We start from the raw sequence: 17,821 nt of genomic DNA, 5'->3' as shown, positions 1-17,821 counted from the left end.
GTGTGTGCTGCTGACACCTTTCCACTCCACCCCTCTATCACTCCTCATTGCTCATTCTGATAACTCATCTCTTATGGAAGACGGGCTGCAGCAGGACATTAGCCATCGCACAGGGTGCCGTGGCAACCGCCCGACAACACCCATTACTCCAAAGAGCCCTTCAGCTATGACATCATAACAGCACGTCAGTGACCTTGATGGATTGGAACAGAGAAGTTCTATGCCATCTGATTGGAGCAGAGGCTTTCCGTGCCACCCTAACAAGCTCTAATGATTTTTACGCATGACTTCTGATAGATCTAATAGATATGTCCTAGTTGGTATGAACATCGCCATATCAAATCCGTTTTCCGATTCATTTAGCTATGAATAAGAATCTAAATGCCAAGAGACTGCGAACAATGTTAACAACGGTCCAGTCTGCTGTGTATGCAGCATTAGCATACCTGCCTCAGGCTAGCATTATGTTGAGTGTCAAATATTAGTGCATTGTTGTGGTACAGGGTAACTATATAATGGCTTGAAAATGTCAATGTTTGATGACATTTGGATTTCAGTGCTACTATTCCTTGCCGCTCTTGGTCACCTCTGCCCTTTTTCTAGCAGGTGATAGAAATACAATTGCACAGGAATGAATTAACTCAACCAATGTCATTACTCTGTCTGTCTCTCTGTGCTATCTGATGTAAGATCGCTCTGTCCCACACAAGATGTTCCCTGGGTCTTCAGACTGTCAAGACAAGTGTTTTAACACCTCTCTGTCTGGGTGAGGAGACAAAATGTTCTAGTTGTTTTGTTGACTTCCTGCTTCAGCTGAATGACTGGTTGAGAGAAAGACTGGATCTCAGTGATTTCCTCAGAGCAGTTAGTGGGTCATTACCATTTTTGTAATAGCTTTGGTACAATTTTTACAAGTATGTTGTACACTCTTAGTAAAAAAACTCAAAATGTATCATCAAATAGGCAGTTGTTTCAAAACTCTAAGCACATTTTCAATTGACAAAGTAGGACACACAAAATCATGGTCACTTTTCCACCAATATTAATCAGCATTTCATCTAGAAATACAGTGCCTTAGAAAAGTATTCAGACCCCTTAGCTTTTTCCACATTTTGTTACGTTACAGCCATATTCTAAAATTAATTCAATAGTTTTTTCCCTTCATCAATCTATCCAAAATACCCCATAAAGACAAAGCAAAACCAGGTTTTTAGAAATGTTTGCTAGTATTAAAAAAATAGAAAACTGAAATATCAGTATTCAGACCCTTTACTCAGTACTTTGTTGAAGCACATTTGGCAGCAATTACAGCATCAAGTCTTCTTGGGTATGACGCTACAAGCTTAGCACACCTGTATTTGGGGAGTTTCTCCCATTCTTCTCTGCAGATCCTCTGAAGCTCTGTCAGGTTGGATGGGGAGCATTGCTGCACAGCTATTTTCAGGTCTCTCCAGAGATGTTCGATCGGGTTCAAGTCCGGGCTCTGTCTGGGCCACTCAAGTACATTCCGAGATGTGTCTCAAAGCCACTCCTGCGTTGTCTTGGCTTTGTGCTTAGGATGGTTGTCCTGTTGTAGGGTGAACCTTCGCCCCCAGTCTGAGGACCTGAGCACTCTGGAGCAGGTTTCCGTCACTTAATATTTGGGAAACCTATAGATTTTACATGTAAACTGGAGTGTGCATATTTTGAGAACAACATAATGAAAATGTTTATCTGTAAAGTAGGAACATAAAAATAATTATACATAGAAATGTTTGCTAAATGTTTGACACTCACCCTCGCCGTGGAGTCCATTCATCAGGAAAGCAGCCCCTTCTTCATCACTACTGCTCCAGCTCACAAGATCATCCTCTGCCTCCCATAGCTAGTGGTTTGGGGGCTGTGCTTTGGCAAAGTGGGTGGGGTTACATCCTTCCTGTTTGGCCCTGTCCAGGGGTGTCCTCGGATGGGGCCACAGTGTCTCCTGTCCCCTCCTGTCTCAGCCTCCAGTATTTATGCTGCAGTAGTTTGTGTCGGGGGGCTAGGGTCAGTTTGTTATATCTGGAGTACTTCTCCTGTCCTATTCGGTGTCCTGTGTGCCTTCTCTAATTCTCTCCTTCTTTCTTTCTCTCTCTCGGAGGACCTGAGCCCTAGGACCATGCCCCAGGACTACCTGACATGATCAAATCAAATCAAATCAAATCAAATTTATTTATATAGCCCTTCGTACATCAGCTGATATCTCAAAGTGCTGTACAGAAACCCAGCCTAAAACCCCAAACAGCAAACAATGCAGGTGTAAAAGCACGGTGGCTAGGAAAAACTCCCTAGAAAGGCCAAAACCTAGGAAGAAACCTAGAGAGGAACCGGGCTATGTGGGGTGGCCAGTCCTCTTCTGGCTGTGCCGGGTAGAGATTATAACAGAACATGACCAAGATGTTCAAATGTTCATAAATGACCAGCATGGTCGAATAATAATAAGGCAGAACAGTTGAAACTGGAGCAGCAGCACAGTCAGGTGGACTGGGGACAGCAAGGAGCCATCATGTCAGGTAGTCCTGGGGCACGGTCCTAGGGCTCAGGTCCTCCGAGAGAGAGAAAGAAAGAGAGAATTAGAGAGCATATGTGGGGTGGCCAGTCCTCTTCTGGCTGTGCCGGGTGGAGATTATAACAGAACGTGGCCAAGATGTTCAAATGTTCATAAATGACCAGCATGGTTGAATAATAGTAAGGCAGAACAGTTGAAACTGGAGCAGCAGCATGGCCAGGTGGACTGGGGACAGCAAGGAGTCCTCATGTCAGGTAGTCCTGGGACATGGTCCTAGGGCTCAGGTCCTCCGAGAGAGAGAAAGAAAGAGAGAAGGAGAGAATTAGAGAACGCACACTTAGATTCACACAGGACACCGAATAGGACAGGAGAAGTACTCCAGATATAACAAACTGACCCTAGCCCCCCGACACAAACTACTGCAGCATAAATACTGGAGGCTGAGACAGGAGGGGTCAGGAGACACTGTGGCCCCATCCGAGGACACCCCCGGACAGGGCCAAACAGGAAGGATATAACCCCACCCACTTTGCCAAAGCACAGCCCCCACACCACTAGAGGGATATCTTCAACCACCAACTTACCATCCTGAGACAAGGCCGAGTATAGCCCATGATGACTCCTTGCTGTCCCCAGTCCACCTGGCCATGCTGCTGCTCCAGTTTCAACTGTTCAACTGTTCACCATGCGCTAAAGGATATTTAATTTCTTATTTTTTATTTTTACCCATCTGCCAATAGGTGTCCTTTTTTGCAAGGCATTGGTAATCCTCCCTTGTCATTGTGGTGGAATATGTTTAAAATTCACTGCTCGACAGAGGGACCTTAAAGAAAGTTTTATGTGTGGGGTACAGAGATGAGGTAGTCATATAAAAATCATGTTAAACACTACTATTGCCCACAGAGTTAGTCGATACAAACTATTATGTTACTTGTTAAGCAAATTTTTACTCCTTACGTACATTTTGCATCAATGGTTGTGTGGTGAAAGATGCCTACAAACAAAATGAATGCACAATTAAAGGTTTTGAATGTAAGACTGGTGTTACAAGTGTTACCAGTTTGGTGTTTTGTAATAAGAGTTTAAATAATTCACCACATACTTGTGAAAACAGTACCGAAGCAAAAAACAACAACACTGTAATCATAAACAACCCCTTCCCGCTTCACACTTCACGCACGGCAGTGTGTGTACAGTTGAAGTCGGAAGTTTACATACACCTTAGCCAAATACATTTAAACTCAGTTTTTCACAATTCCTGACATTTAATCCTAGTAAAAAATCTCTGTCTCTGTCAGTTAGGATCACCACTTTATCTTAAGAATGTGAAATGTCAGAATAATAGTAGAGGGAATGATTTATTTCAGCTTTTATTTCTTTCATCACATTTCCATTGGGTCAGATGTTTACATACACTCAATTAGTATTTGGTAGAATTCCCTTTAAAGTGTTTCACTTGGGTCAAACATTTCGTGTAGCCTTCCACAAGCTTCCCACAATATGTTGGGTGAATTTGGTCCCATTCCTCCTGACAGAGCTGGTGTAACTGATTCAGGTTTGTAGGCCACTGTGCTCACACACGCTTTTTCCTGTTCTGCCCACAAATTGTCCATAGGATTGAGGTCAGGGCTTTGTGATGGCCACTCTAATACCTTGACTTTGTTGTCCTTAAGCCATTTTGCTTAAGGACAAAACAACAACTTTGGAAGTATGCTTGGGGTCATTGTCCATTTGGAAGACCATTTGCGACCAAGCTTTAACTTCCTGACTGAGGTCTCGAGATGTTGCTTCAACATATCCACATAATTGTCCTGCCTCATGATGCCATCTATTTTGTGAAGTGCACCAGTCCTTCCTGCAGCAAATCACCCCCACAACATGATGCTGCCACCCCCGTGCTTCATGTTTGGGATGGTTTTCTTCGGCTTGCAAGTCTCCCCCTTTTTCCTCCAAACATAACGATGGTCATTATGGCTAAACTGTTCTATTTGTGAATTTATGAAACCTGTGCCGGTGGAAAAATAATTTGATATGAGGCGCCGTCCTCAAACAATCGCATGGCATCTTTGCCACAAACTGCACTGAAGTAAGGAACAAAAACATCAAACAAAATGTCAAAAGAGTTATCATGGTTGTTATTGTCACATAAAGCTATGCAGACCTGTCGATACAACATGCCTCTGATCGTCTAAAGAGGTTGATTCATTTTAGTTTTTCCACCCTGAAATGAAATATCACTCAATCAATCTCAAGCTAATGAGAAACTGAATCGACGAAAATGTAATAATATCAAACAAATGGGATAAACTGATAAATATATGAATCAAAAACATGGGCCAGAGTAAATAAAAGTGTGTGGTAAAACTTGTTACATATAAGAAAAGAAGGCTTAATTGCAATGGTCATTGTACAATTAATTAGCTGAGGCAGATGGCTTCAGAGTGTGGACAGCTGGTTGTGGACCGGATGCTGTCTGTCGCTCTCTCCTATCTTTTTATTCTCTTCTTTTTTTATCAGCTTTTACAAGCTGGGGGCTTAGATTCTCAAAGCCATAACAAATCTGTCAAGTCCATCTCACATCACAGACCGATGCATAGCTGTGGAGATGGTTCTACACCTTTTGATGTGCTACTATTAGCTGCTACCGCCACCTTGTGGATTTCTTCTCTCACGACATTAAAGAAAGAGAGAGAGAGAGACTGACAAAGAGCGAGAGGGAGAGAGGATAGAGAGAGAGAGACTGCTGGCCAGTCTCGCTAAGCCTCTGAAATCCAGCGTTCTCTGTCAGGGGATCAATAAAGCTCTCGTCAAGATGGATGGTTATGTTTTTTCTCCACTGAAGTCTCAATCTTCCCAATGCTAAGCACCCGATAACACCTGTATGGGCTGTGTTACTGATGGCCTGAGCTGATGCTTCACAACTGATGATGTTTAGCTGGCCCTGGTTGACCAGAATTAGGAAAGGGATCAGAATAAGAATGGAATTGGCAGCTAGTAAACATGGGGCTCTATTCAATCTTTCTAAAGTTTTACAGATTGTGCGATAGAAATGATCATTGCCTTTAAATTTCAATCACGCTGTAACACTGAACTTCTGCAATACGGATTGAATAGAGCACAAGCTCTTAATTAATGATAGCTTGTTTACCATTTTGAGGTTATACAAGATATCATACTATTATGATTATCTTCCAACCACTGCTGATATTTATAATGATAACAGACACAAACTGTAGCTTTTAGGAGTAGTCCAACTGTAGCATTATAAATTCAAAAGCAAGGGTTGTAAAAGTAAAGAAAACATATTTTAGTTTACATGTCTTTCAAAATTAAATCTGAGCTATCTTTTTTGCAGGTGCATGGTAACAGTTGAATAACATGAGAAAAAATAAGAAACCCACACACTGCTCTTGCTAGTATCACTGCTCTTTGATAAGCTGTACGTATCGGCCTCAGGCCTTCACCAGAGCTTTTAGTTTACACGACTTATCAGTGAGCCTCAGTCAAAGTGCTGTTATGCTGTGAAGCCAGGCATCTACTGTTCAAACATTCCTTTACACACACACACACACACACACCCACACATACTTATCTGGACTTCACAAACACAACTATTTCACCCGTCGCTTGTTTCAGTCAGCTTCATATGCTCTGGCAGCAGAGCAAAAAAGAGGAATAGAGATAGCAGGGGGGCAGGTAGGAAGGGCTGAACAGTGCTATGCTATCTCTGTCATGTATCATACAGTATGTGAATCAGATCAACCAGACCATACTGTTTACCTCTATCTGCCTCCTATGGTCTGGGTCCTGCTCCCACTGTGGGGGTCTGATTCTCACCTCCTTTTTTGGCTATTGTGCTCTTTCATAAAACTGGCTGTGAATTAAATAAAGAGGACGCACACACACACAAACTGACAGAGAGACCAACCTACACTTAAAAGGCAAAAACTAAAGGAGGGTTGTTGGTCGGGGTGGATGGGTAACTATATAACACAAACGTCTAGCAACCCAAAGGCTGCATGTTTGAATTTCATTACGGACAAGTTCAGCATTTTAGATAATTAGCAAATACTTAGTACTTTTAACTGCTTTGCAACTACTTAGCATGTACGCTAACCCTTCCACTAATCCTAACCTAACCCTTTCAAAAACCCAAGAGTCGATGCACCACGGAAATCTAACTAGCATAATACAAAAAAAATCCTAATAAAATATGTCAGTGATGCCTCTTGCACTGAGATGCAGTGCCTTAGACCACTGCACCACTCAGAAGCCATGATTAATATGACCAATATATATTGTCTTGTTAATAGCCCATCCTAGAAACATGGTTTACAGAATTCACAGCCTGCTACGCTTTTTACCCATTCCAAATGTTAAAGGTTCCAATTGATTAAGTTTTTTTAACCACTCTAAGGGGTGTGGGATGGTAGCGTCCCACCTGGCCAACATCCAGTGAAATTGCAGAGCGCTAAATTCAAAAACAGAAATACTCATTATAAAAATTCTGAAAACATACAAGTGTTATACATCAGTGTCAGAGTTCAAAAAGGCTTTACGGCGAAAGCATACCATGCGATTATCTGAGAACAGCGCCCAGCAGACAAATCATTACAAACAGTAACCAGCCAAGTAGAGGAGTTACACAAGTCAGAAATAGCAATAAAATGTATCACTTACCTTTGATGATCTTCATGTGGTTGCACTCACAAGACTCCCATTTACTCAATAAATGTTTGTTTTGTTCGATTAAGTCCATCTTTCTATCCAAAAACCTTTTGTTTGCGTGTTTTGTTCAGTAATCCACAGGCTCAAAGTCAGTCACAACAGGCAGACGTAAAATCCGAAAAGTATCAGTAAAGTTCGTAGAAACGTGTCAAACGAGGTTTATAATCAATCCTCAGGTTGTTTTTAGTCATAATAATCAATAATATTTCAACCGGACAAAAGCAGTGTCAATAGAAAAGGAGAACAAGAAAGGCGCGCTCTCGGTCGTGCGCATAAAAAACCTCTGGGTCACTGCAGTGTACACTCATTCAGAGTGGTCTTACTCCCTCATTTTTAAGAAAACAAGCCTGAAACAATTTCTAAAGTCTGTTGACATCTAGTGGAAACGATAGGAACTGCAATTTGAGTCCTAAATCAATGGAATCTGTATAGGCAGTCAATGGAAAACTACAAATATAAAGAAATCCCACTTCCTGGATGGATTTTTCACAGGTATTTGCCTGCCATATCAGTTCTGTTATACTCACATACATTGTTTTAACAGTTTTGGAAACTTTAGAGCGTTTTCTATCCAAATCTACCAGTTATATGCATATCCCAGCTTCTGGGCCTGATTAACAGGCAGTTTACTTTGGGCACACTTTTCATCTGCAGGTGAAAATATTGTCCCCTACCCTAGTGAGGTTTTAATCAATTAGTATGTTTGAGTTTAACCACAATATTTGTTGCATTATTTGTTATGTATTTTCTGATGGACTAAACTGATATTGCTTTCACGTTGGTATGAAGAGATTCAGGAGACAGGCGCAGGAATGTGTAATCGTTTTTTTATCGAGCACATATTACGGCTTGCTGTGTAAAGGAACGGGGACGAAGACCAAACAAACACATAACAAAAACACAGGGTTGAAACCCAAACAAAAGAGCGAGGAGTACCTCGAATAAATAACACACGCACACAATGATTAACACACGGGATGAGACCCGTAATCCTCTGCGCAATCCACAAGGGCACGAAGCCCAAAACACAGAGCACAGGTACTCACATGCACCAACAGACAATGTAACAATAACGGACAGCCCAATGGAAACCAAAGAGTGCACTTATACAAGTACTAATCAGTGGGAACAGCGGACAGGTGTGTGTAATGAAAGTTCCGGACGGATCCATGAAAATTGCAACCAACTTTCTATGGCTTGTTTAAAAAATAACTATATTTTGGAGATTATTTAGTTTTCAGATAATCTAAAGTGAGCGAGGAAAAGGCCATTACTGAACATGGGGTGAGACATTGTTACTAATTTGTAAATAATGCCAGTTTGTTAGTTAGAATGATTTATTTCTGTTTGTAGAGGGAGAGAAGCCAAAAGCCTACCATCACTTCATAGGCCTCCCAGTCATGGATATTGAACTGGCATCTGTAGCAAAGCAGTTGGCGCTGTGATTCAGTGTCTTAGACCGTTGCGCCACACAGACACTGGACAATGTTGGGAGTAGGCTACAGTACTACAGTAAGAGCAAAATAATCTGAACATTTCCACACCCTAATTGTAGTCTAAGTTTCTCATAGAATAAAAACCTTAGTGTAACAACAGTTTTAGTAAGTGATACTGTGTAGAAACAAAAGAATAAGCGTATTTTTCCAGGTGTGTGCGTGCAGGATAGAGAAATAGCAATTCTTACACTATTGTTCTAAATTCAATCACCTTCTTCATCGTCATTATTCAGTTCATTGAAATAAAATGTTGAAGTCAGGCACAATTATCAGTTTCTATTTGGTTAAAGTCCATTCACCATTCATTGTCAGTTAGAGACACAGTAGTGCCTTGGGACTCAAAAGCATAATCAGTGCTCTAACTTCCCCTTTCGCTGGTCTGGGGCAATGAAGTAGTGACGCAGGGTACAGTACAAAACCAAAAATTACCTCTAAATCCCGCAGCATAATTACAAAACTTTTAGTTGAGCAACCACTGTAGTAAAAGTAATTCTGTCTCCCTCCATTTAGTATGATGGGCGGGCCGCTGCTGTATCATACTAATTTGATTGTCCCGGATGTACGTTTACTTTGTTACGTCTAGTCTATGAGACCAGGCTGGACAGACAGACATGCACACACAAAGGAGAATGGTCATTCTAAGCATAACGTTTGATTAGCTGGTTTCCTTATTACTGTACCTCCCTTAGTACCCCTGTTTGTCATGTTAAGGAGTAGAAAAGTATCTCATCAAAGGGCACTGAATCCAATTTCTCCTGCTGGGGGCAATAGGGCTTGAATCCTGCCAATGCTGCTTGCAGCTATATTTCCATATTCAATTCTGAGCTATGAAGTATGAAGGAGGTGGAGGGTGATATATTTATGACAACACCAACTCTTGGACTTCACCCCTGTATTTTTCATCTTAATGTTCCCTGTCTGGGTAGCTCTCCCTCTTCAAACCTCAGGGGGAACAACAACATTGGGAACAGCCAGGTGACTTTACAGTCAATCTCACCTTGGGTTTATCTCCACCCCCATATCACTGCAGATTAAACAGGCTGAATTAGACTGAGCTCAGCCCAGCCGTGGAGAGACGTCCCTGTGGAACAACAAAGAGACGATGCGGTTCTGCTGGGACTGGAGCAGGGAGTGTGGGCCTCACGGCAGAGGCTGGGTGGGCCCCACAGTGCTGCTCTGTATCTATGGCTTCTGATCAATGATGAGGCCCTCTGAGCATTTCCTCACGGACTACCTCACCGGGCCATACAAGAACCTCACCACCAAACAGGTATGGCACATCAACCGTTTATTCATTTATTGATTTAGCTAGAGAATTCATATCACAAATTATATTTTATAATAATGGCAAATGCTTTTATGTTCATTTATTGTTGTATGACATATCCTGCCATTTTCCTGATATTTCCACAGGTTACAAGGCAAGTGTTCCCAGTATGTGCGTATTCCAACCTCTTCCTACTCATCCCAGTCTTCTTGGTGACAGATATCCTGAGGTACAAGTCTGTCATCGTCCTCCAGGCACTCAACTACATTTGGGCATTTCTGCTGTTCATCTTCAGCTCTGGTGTGGTGTTGACTCAGTGCGCCCTCTCCATTTACAGTATGGGCACTGCAGCAGACGTGGCTTACTATTCCTATATCTACAGTGTTGTCCACCCCCAGTATTACCAGAGAGTGACTAGCTATGCCAGAGGGGCTGTGCTACTGGGCTACATAGCGGGAGCCATTTTGGGTCAACTCTTGGTGTCCCTGGGATGGGTTTCCATCTACTGGCTCAATGTCATTACCCTGGGATCCCTCTGTGTGGCTCTGTTGGCTGCCCTCCACCTGCCCATGCCCCAGAGAAGCCTGGTCCTGGGGGGGACTCAGAATGATAACAGCCCATTCGAAGAGGTTGTGTCCAGTTCATGTGTATCCTGGGTTGTGTGGTGGCTGAGGAAGGGGAGGAGAACCGGGAGGGGGGAAATGAGAGCTCTGAAGAGGTTAGCGGTGGATTGTAAAGAGTGTTACTCCTCTGTGGCCGTGCTGTTCTTCTGTGTGTGGTCAGCCATGGGGAATTGCGGCTACCACCAGATCACAGGCTATGTGCAGCTCCTCTGGGCATCCAAACAGCCCCAATACAACTTCACAGAATACAATGGAGGGGTGGAGGCTGTCGCCACACTCTCAGGTAACATAACGATTCACTATAACACACTCGTCACATGACTCTTGGTAACGCACTGGAGTTAAACCACATATTATCTCCACTTTCACTCTCCTAACAAATGTTATTTAACATTGAACTTCAAGAGGACTGTGTATTATCAACTATTACACTTTATACAAGCTTTTAAGGAGATCCAGAACTACACATACTCTACCGTTCAAAATGTTGGGGTCACTTAGAAATGTCCTTGTTTTTGAAAGAAAAGCCTATGTTTTGTCTATTAAAATAACATAAAACAAATCAGAAATACAGTATAGACTGTGTTAATGTTGTAAACGACTATTGTAGCTTGAAACGGCAGATTTTTTATGGAATGTCTACATATTCCATTATCAGCAACCATCACTCCTGTGTTCCAATGGCAGGTTGTGTTAGCTAATCCAAGTTTATCATTTTAAAAGACTAATTGATCATTAGAAAACCATTTTGCAATTATGTCAGCACAGCAATAAAACTGTCCGACTTCAGACTAGTTGGGTATCTGGAGCATCAGCATTTGAGGGTTCGATTACAGGCTCAAAATGGCCAGAAACAAAGAACGTTCCTCTGAAACTCATTAGTCTATTCTTGTTCTGACAAATGAAGGCAATCCCATACGAGAAATTGACAAGAAACTGAAGATCTCGTACAACGCTGTGAACTACTCCCTTCACTGAACAGCGCAAACTGGTTCTAACCAGAATAGAAAGTGGAGTGGGAGGCCTCGGTGCACAACTGATCAAGAGGACGAGCACATTAGAGTGTCTAGTTTGAGAAACAAATGCCTTATAAGTCCTCAACTGGCAGCTTCAGTAAATAGTACCCGCAAAACACCAGTCTCAACGTCAACAGTGAAGAGTCGACTCCGGGATGCTGGCCTTTTAGGCAGATTTTACCCAATGCACAGCATTAATTACACTGGCTAAAAACCTGTTCTGTCTATTGTCTCCAGATGGCTCAGACCAGCTGGAACTCGTCACAGACCGGCTTTCCTTTGGCTCTTTAGCTCTGAAACATTCCCTTATATCCCTGGAAACCACAGGCAATTACTGTGTTTAAATTACATCCTGCTTCATGTCTCCACTTTATACATTCTTCCGGTTGACATTTTTATCACAGTTTCTATGTGTTTGACTAAGTAAATTCACATTTGCCGATGTTTGAGTCAAAAATGAGATTTTCCTGTGTTTTGTTTTATATTTCCATACTATGGGGTTTGAATAATACTGTTAAATTGTGAAAAGGATGATAATGCCCTTTTAGTCTAAAAACTGTTTGAAAAGACTGCCTGAAATTTTGGTGGGATGGAGATTTGGCCTTCCGTGGTGACATCACCATGCAGTAAATTAGTTGATACTCCAATAAGAAAGAGAGTTCCAAACTTCTCCATCAATTACAGCTATATGACAATGAACTTGGCAATAGGAATGTTATTGTAAAAAGATTGGTGAAAAGCATGAACCAAGACTGTTTTGCATGAACATGTATTATATTCCGGCTATCAAAAACCCTTATCCTCTTCACATATGAGTTCTACAAACGTTGGAGTTATATTCCATTAAAAAAAACAGTGTTATCAGAATAAACTCATCCACTCCAAACAACACACAGTTCATAGAAAGGTCAAAGGGTTCTGTTCTCTCCATCCATCTTGTCTCTAAAACCTCCTGCCAGGATCAAAGGCTCGCTCTGTAATACAAATTACCAGGAATGTGTCCCCGCTTCTTTCATTTCAATGTATGTAATTGTCTGACTCTCATGGAGGGATTAAAGACAACGCTAAGCTATTAGCAGGTCTATCTCATAACCCTCTTCAGATGGAAGGCCTCTCCTTCTCCTTCTCCTCCCCCTCTTTATCCTCCTCTCCGTTTCCTCTCTTCCTCCCCTCCTCTCCTTCTTCAGAATGAGATGAATTCCATCAGGTGAAACTATACTCTCCTCAGGCCCAGAAATTGATTAAATACATCTCTAATACAGAGAGCGGTCAGCAGTGCTTATAAACCAGCTATTATTGATCTGCCAAGGCGGGATGGACCAATGAATATAGGCGTTAAGTGGATTAAAACAAGCCCAAGCTAGCTATAGTAGCCTATATTGCGTTAGCATCACAGTGATATGGAGATTATACAGGGTCCTTTCCTTACTTGGTCTTGTCTCTTTCATTGTTACAATTCTGACTTACAGTTTATGTATGGACTACTCTATAGCCCAAAAGAAACATGATCAGTGGTGTATTTGGTTAAGGACGTTTTTTACCGCATTCACCTCGGTTCTACCAGATTAGTGAGATTGTATCTACCTGTGTTCCAGGGGCGGCAGCCTCCATAGCTGTGGGCCATGTGTCTCTGGACTGGTCAGTGTGGGGAGAGCTGTTCCTGGGTGTGTTTACTGCTCTGACTGCTGGAGTTCTTTACCTGATGGACCTGACCAACAGCATCTGGATCTGCTACGGCTGCTACGGACTCTTCAAAACCATCTACATGGAGCTCATCACCATCTGCACGTAAGAGATATTTCAACCATAGGAAATGTCAAGTTGACTGAGCAGTCAATCAATCAATCATTCTTTTACTGTACAAAGTAGAATCCTGATTGAGGTGACTCTATGTCTAATGATTCCCTTTGTGTGTCTCTGTCAGGTTCCAGATAGCCCAAGGCTTGAGCAGGGAGCGCTAGGCCCTGGTGTTTGGTGTAAACAGCTTTTTTTTTCTCACACCAAGAGCCTGCAACTCACCATCAGGTACAGCAGAGAGAGAAAAAAATATATATATTTATTTTCTCCCCAATTTCATGGTATCCAATTGTTTAGAGACTATCTTGTCTCATCGCTACAGCTCCCGTATGGGCTCGGGAGAGACGAAGGTTGAAAGTCATGCATCCTCCGATACACAACCCAACCAAGCCGCACTGCTTCTTAACACAGAGCGCATCCAACCCGGAAGCCAGCCGCACCAATGTGTCAGAGGAAACACTGTGCACCTGGTTAGCGCGCACTGCGCCCGGCCCGCCACAGGAATCGCTGGTGCGCGATGAGACAAGGATTTCCCTACCGGCCAAGCACTCCCTAACCCGGACGGTTACGACAGAGCCTGGGCGCGAACCCAGAGTCTCTGGTGGCACAGCTGGCACTGCAGTAAAGCGCCCTTAACCACTGCGCCACCCAGGAGGCCTCAGCAAAGAGAATTACACTGACTACCACACACACAAGTACTCACCTTACTGAAATGAAATAATCTTACAAGTAATTACTGAGTTACAGTTTGCAAGAACATACCGAAACTTCAGAAAAAGTGGTAGCTATTGTGTAACTACTTGTACTTTTTAGCTTATAGCATAGTAATAACGTTATAATAATTTTGTAATGTAGCCTAATAAGAGTGTTCCTCTCATCTCCTTCCTCCGGCAGTTCTTGGTCTATGCTAGTTACTTTGCTACCATGGTCGTGATGTTCCTTATCAGAGTAGTGTATACTCTTCTCCAGAGCCGATTCCCAGCTCATCCCAGCTGAGGGCCAATCAGAGAGAAGAACTGACCTGCCACAAGTCTCACCTCTGGCATGACACTCAAACAAAGGGAAAGATCATACAGCGCTGTCACCACACCTAGCCTAAATGGAGAACAAACCGATGTAAAGGATACATAACCACCTGCATTACAATTATTTATGTCAAAGAAGTGCATTATCTGTATTTAGCCACAAGACAGCACTGTAACCTTATGAACATGGCCAATGTTGTTTCAAATTTCCAGCTGACTCTTTACTAGCCTGAGTGCAAGTCTGTTTCTGCCATAGAGATTCTATTCAATTACTAGAGGAACTATGTCATAAACCATTAATGTTCCAGATTGAAGTGAAAATGTCAGCCATATTGTTCAGGGGAAAATCCAAAACAGTCTAATTACAATTAATGTCAGTAGAAGCCAAGTCGTGAGTTTCCATATACAGGAAAATTAAAGTAAGGCATGTGATTTAACAGAAATTGTGGAATATAATTATTTTAAACATAAAATATTGTCATATAATTATAAATACCCTTTTTACATGTATTTATTGGAATGCTGCGAGTGCTATTATATGATACAATATCAGAACTTGTTGCATTTACAACTTGTTTAAGTCCTATCATCAACTGATTTCAGCCAGTGTTTGGCTTTAGATGGACTGCATTGTTTGAATTGAATGTTGGCATATTGGCAGTTAATTAAAAAATGTAATCATTCCTCTGAAACTGTATGGCTAGCTAGCTAACAAAGATACAGTGCAGATAAATTCTTCAAATTATTTTTTTTTACAGAATATCTAGTCACAGCTCTGGCAGTGGTTGACCAACTCCCTGACCAAAATGACTGACCTTAATACCATCATAAGAAGATTCATGTCCATTCTAGTGTTCTAATTCTTAATTAGATGGTTTCTGCTTTCTTGCCAACTCCTTATGGAATTGTAATTTTATGTCAAGTTAAATTACAATGGGGTAGGCACAAGTAAAATCAGATCTGGGACCAGGCTAACTTTTTCTAACATCACTGGAAAATAGTATTTTGAATATGTCTATATGTATGTAGACATGTATGTGCCAAACCATATTTGCCATAAAATTTGTCTTCAATCATGTTGATTAAGGTGACCACATGTTCAAGATGTTCTAGGACAGTTACGCATTTTGTCCCTTTGTCCCTACTTCTGCAACTAAATAATCATGTTCAGCATTATATCAACAATTTCAAACACCACTAATTTTGAAAAAAAGGTAGAATTGTCCCCATATTTCTGTCAGACATTCCAACCTGTCTCTTGTGGTCATGCTGAGCTTATGAATCTATACATAGAAATACACTACCATTCAAAAGTTTGGGGTCACTAAGAAATATCCTTGGTCTTGAAAGAAAAGCACATTTTTTTTGTCCATTAAAATAATATCATATTAATCAGAAATAGAGTGTTGTCACGCCCTGGTCGAAGTATATTGTGTTTGTCTTTATTTATTTGGTCAGGCCGGGTTGTGACATGGGTTTATTGTGGTGTGTTTTGTCTTGGGGTTTTGTTAGGTATTGGGTGTGTGGCTTAGTGGGGGTATCTAGCAAAGTCTATGGCTGTCTGGAGTGGTTCTCAATCAGAGGCAGGTGTTTATCGTTGTCTCTGATTGGGAACCATATTTAGGTAGCCATATTCTTTGAGTGTTTTGTGGGTGATTGTTCCTGTCTCTGTGTTAGTGTTCACCAGATAGGCTGTATAGGTTTTCACGGTCCGTTTGTTGTTTGTTCGTGTTTTCATTATTAAAGATGTATCGAACTAACCACGCTGCATTTTGGTCCGACTCTCTTTCGACGCAAGAAAGCCGTTACAGAATCACCCACCACACCGGGACCAAGGCAGGAGCAGCAGGTGAAGCAACAGCGGCAGCAGGAGATACGTAATAATGAATTCTGGACATGGGAGGAAATCCTCGACGGGAGAGGACCCTGAGCTAAACCAGGGGAGTGTAGGCGCCCCAAGGTGCAGCAGGAGAAGAGGCAACAGGAGCAGCCCAAAGAGGAGTACGGTTTGGACTACAAGAGTATGGACTATACTTCTTGGGAGGAGATAGACAGGTGGGCGGTCGACCCAGGGAGAGTGCCGGAGCCAGCCTGGGATTCGATGGAGCAGTGCGCGGAAGGTTATCGGATAATGGAGTTGGCGAAGCAAGCACGGCGGCGCGGACGGAAGCCCGAGATTCAGCCCCAAAAATGTATTGGGGGCGGGCTCACAGGGAGTAGGGCTACGCCAGGTAGGAGACCTGCGCAAACTCCCTGTGCTTACCGGGGGGCTAGTGAGACCGGGCAGGCATCGTGTTATGCTTTGGAGCACATGGTGTCCCCAGTGTGGGTGCACAGCCCAGTGCGATACATTCCAGCTCCTCGTATCGGCCGGGCTAGAGTGGGCATCGACCCAGGTAAGGTTGGGCAGGCTCTGTGCTCAAGAGCTCCAGTGCGCCTGCACGGTCTGGTCTATCCAGTACCACCTTCACGCACCAGCCCTCCGGTGGCAGCTCCCCGCACCAGGCTTCCTGTGCGTGTTCTTGGCCCAGTACCACCAGTGCCAGCACCACGCATCAGGCCTACAGTGCGCCTCGCCACTCCAGCGCTGCCGGAGTCTCCCGCAGGCGGAGTCTCAGTCCCGAGCTGCCCCTCAGTCCAGTGGGGTTCTGGGTGAGGGCTGCTAGGCCATGGTCGGCGGCGAGGGTGGACTATCCTAGGATGCGAGGAGGAGGGACTAAGACATTGATTGAGTGGAGTCCACGTCCCGCGCCGGAGCCGCCACCATGGACAGACGCCCACCCGGACCCTCCCTATTGTTTTGATGTGCGTCCGGGAGTCCGCACCTGAGGGGGGTTCTGTCACGCCCTGGTCGAAGTATATTGTGTTTGTCTTTATTTATTTGGTCAGGCCAGGGTGTGACATGGGTTTGTGGTGTGTTTTATCTTGGGGTTTTGTTAGGTTTTGGGTGTGTGGCTTAGTGGGGGTATCTAGCAAATTCTATGGCTTTCTGGAGTGGTTCTCAGAGGCAGGTGTTTATCGTTGTCTCTGATTGGGAACCATATTTAGGCAGCCATATTCTTTGAGTGTTTTGTGGGTGATTGTTCCTGTCTCTGTGTTAGTGTTCACCAGATAGGCTGTATAGATTTTCACGTTCCGTTTGTTGTTTTTGTTTGTTCGTGTTTTCATTATTAAAGATGTATCGAACTAACCACGCTGCATTTTGGTCAGACTCTCTTTCGACGCAATAAAGCCGTTACAAGTGTAGACATGTGTTGTAAATGACTATGGTAGCTATAAGCGGCTGATTTTTTTTTTTAATGGGATATCTACATAGGCATACAGAGGCCCATTATCAGCAAC

At 42.9% G+C, this 17,821-nt stretch overlaps 1 protein-coding gene and 1 pseudogene across 1 annotated transcript in view; both read left to right on the top strand.

Annotated features, from left to right (window-relative positions):
* uchl5 (ubiquitin carboxyl-terminal hydrolase L5) overlaps positions 1–17,821 on the top strand; it is a 1,000,928-nt gene that overhangs the window by 842,469 nt on the left and 140,638 nt on the right. The window lies entirely within an intron of this gene.
* Positions 9,824–17,255, top strand: LOC118395885 (thiamine transporter 2-like; annotated as a pseudogene).

This window comes from Oncorhynchus keta, chromosome 1 (assembly GCF_023373465.1).
Source record: "Oncorhynchus keta strain PuntledgeMale-10-30-2019 chromosome 1, Oket_V2, whole genome shotgun sequence".
In the NCBI taxonomy this organism is placed as follows: domain Eukaryota; kingdom Metazoa; phylum Chordata; class Actinopteri; order Salmoniformes; family Salmonidae; genus Oncorhynchus; species Oncorhynchus keta.
This window is presented reverse-complemented; position numbering and strand designations above follow the sequence as displayed.